Source organism: Arachis ipaensis, chromosome B04 (assembly GCF_000816755.2).
Source record: "Arachis ipaensis cultivar K30076 chromosome B04, Araip1.1, whole genome shotgun sequence".
Classification (NCBI taxonomy): Eukaryota; Viridiplantae; Streptophyta; class Magnoliopsida; order Fabales; family Fabaceae; genus Arachis; species Arachis ipaensis.
The window spans coordinates 44,509,739-44,512,874 of NC_029788.2; the positions used below are offsets into that span (position 1 = coordinate 44,509,739).

The window sequence follows — 3,136 nt, forward strand, 5'->3', positions numbered from 1 at the left end:
TAATCAAGCTGCAAATCTCGCAGGGTGCTGTGAAATACTTCTGGAACATCTTCTGGTGCATGATCTGAATACCTACACATGCATATATAGAGATCAAAGTATTTATCATTCTGATTTTAGTATCTTTTAGTCTACCAATCCTATGGTGTAAATAAAGTGAATGAATACCCTGAGTTTCATGGGGCCTTTAAGAGTGGCCTTGACTTTGTCAAAGTCAGAATTGATGCACCTAAGGAAGTGATCTGATGGGTTCCTCAAAGCAGGGCATAGAAATCCAGCTTGTGCAAAGAACTGCAGATATACTTATTTTATTATTATTATTGGCAAAACCTTATTAGAGAAAAAAAAGTTAAAAAATACAAGAGTGGATACTGAGATAGAGTTTAAGTTTATTGCCTCATATTGCAGTATATATATAGTGCTCAATGCTAAAAGGCTTCTATCCTAAAGCAAGTATTGAAGCTAAGTTCTTCCAACAAATTCAGTAAATTATATTCTCTACCCATTTGGTCATACACCCTTCTAAGGCATTAGGTGCTGGTGCAGGCCCAAAGATCATTTACTTTTGTATATGACAATAGTAAATCTTACACCTCAAATTGCCTACATGGTTTTTCTACCCTGATAAAGCAGAAATTAATAAATATAAACTTAGATGTATCAACAATCTAATTCCTATACCATAAACAAATCTCCCTATCACCAATATAGGAAGATTTGGAGCTAGTGCTGTTACGAGTGCTCCGACAAGATATAACAATGCCGCTGAAATCAGCTCCCTTCTTCTACCTAAAATTGAAGTTTGTCATAAACTTCCCCAGGAAAGGGGATATATAAAATGATAACCAGTTAGAGGGATAATTACCTAGGAAGTCAGCAACATTGAAGGCCAAAACAGAACCAATTAATGCACCATATAATGATCCACTAGTATGCAAAAGACATCAAAATCAAATACCTAATGTTATGTTCAAGATAAATAATAATAAAAATGTACCAAAAACAAGGATCAAATTATAATTATAATAGAAACAAACTGTAGCCATAACTTAAGAAAGAACAAATTTAATTCAAACTTACAACAAGACCAACAAGAACAAATTATAATTATAATAGAAACAAACTGTAGCCACCGATCAAAAGAAGGTGCAGTGTTAGGCTCTTCTTTAGCTTTGTTAGCCATAAAGGACCATGAAGGAGAACAAATTCATTAACCTGCTGCAAGCCCATTTGAAACAACAAGTTTGAAGTGAATTAAATTGAATTCATTTCAAAATAAATAAATTAGGTAATTAAAGATTATAATATTATATCCTAATGTCAGGAATATATGAAAAATTAAGAAACACATAATTCAATTATATTGTTAATTTTGGTGCCCGGAAAAGAAAGATCAACCCAATTAGAAGTAACAAAAATGTATTAAAAAGATTAGATGAATCAAACGGCAAGCTAATTTACAATTTTACATTAAAAAATATTCCAAAGCATTTTGTGCTCAGCAGTTTATTACTCATATTCAGCTTAAAAGCTTCAACACAAGAAGTATAATTAATAGTTGAGAATAGTATGTAAATCTCTATCATCAACAACATTATTAGGCACACCATCTTGGAAAAGAAATTTTGTTACCTTATATCAATAGCCTCAAGTAACACACTAAGATAATTAGAACCTAACACCTGAAATAAGAATCTTGTTAGTTCAAGATATCTGAAAATGGAATAATATGATGGAATATAATAAAGATCCATACTTGAACTTTTGCTACTGTACGAATATCTAGGAATAAGCTGAAATATTCAAATTCTATAGAGCAACTAATCTGGAAGCATGAAGAATCATTGCCTACGTCAAAGCAAACCATATATAAGTCATTCACAAATAGTGAAGCACGGGAAAATATTCAAATCATATACTACAAGTTCTAGTTTAACTTGTATTGTCCATCCACCTCAAATCATATACTCTGCTCAATGGCTGCACATGCTTTTCCATCGAATTCACCTTATGGCTTTTCAAGATCTAAAAAACTGCATAATAATTAATTCAATCGGTTATTTTAGGGTTAAGATTTTCTTGTTTACTCTCTTAAAATCAACCTCATTTAAACATAAAATCCCTTAAATCTCATTGAGGTCAAACCCTAACTAAACAATTAGAAGCATGCTCAGATTGTGCTAATAAAGAGTGTTTTTGGTTTAGGTCCCTTTGTTTTTTGGTTATTTTTTAAATTTTAGCCTTTTTTTTAGTGGCAATAGTTGAAATGGCCATTATAATTTATAGTATTAATGGTAAATATATAATTATCGCTAAATAATAGTTTTAAAAAGAGAAATTGTGGCAATAATACTATTGCCATTAAAAGTTTGTCGCTAAAAATCTTTTTTCTTGTAGTGATATCTTAACATATGGTCAATTGACACGTTTGTTCTGATGAAGGCATTCGAGTATGAGCAACCTCTATCTTTGGTTACTCCAACATAATTTTAGTTATCAATTTCTTGGATAACTATTCTTTCTTAATGTCCTGAAGTTTGGACAATGCATTCATTCCTTGGTTGAATATAACAAAAATGATCATTTTTAGACATAAAATTTTAAAACATTGATAATACTAACGAAATTAGTTTTGTATTCACAAAAGATAATTTTTTACGCGACAAAAGTATTCAAACATTAATTTATTTATGTGTAGATTTATTAATATTTCAAACTTTTATATAAATTTTATGAACAAAAATAATACTTTATTCAAAATTTTTATTTTTGAAAAAAAAGAATATGACAAATTAGACTACAAAACAATTTTTTGTATGTTTGGTTTGATAGATTGGACAATTTGCAATGTTAAGTATTACACTACAATAGACCTACACTACACACTCACCCACACAAAATATAATACTAAAAAGTTCATATTCAATGTGCCAAAGTTTAAACTCGGATGCAACATATAACCCAAGTTGGATTAAGATGGAATATGCCAAGTTGGGAAGGACAATAAAGAGTCAAAGACTTTAAATGCTAAAGGCGGGCTGCTTCTCATTTTAAAGGACTATATTTACTCAGAATTTCTATCTTTAGAAAAAAATAATATGACAAATTAGACTACAAAATATTTTTGTTGTCAATT

The 3,136-nt window shown here is 30.1% G+C and overlaps 1 long non-coding RNA gene across 1 annotated transcript; it reads right to left on the minus strand.

Moving 5' to 3' along the window:
- Positions 683-1,980, minus strand: LOC110271045. The gene is made up of 2 exons (XR_002361057.1): positions 866-1,980; positions 683-789 (listed from the first exon to the last, which is right to left on the minus strand). It is a non-coding gene; the product is annotated as an uncharacterized LOC110271045 (long non-coding RNA).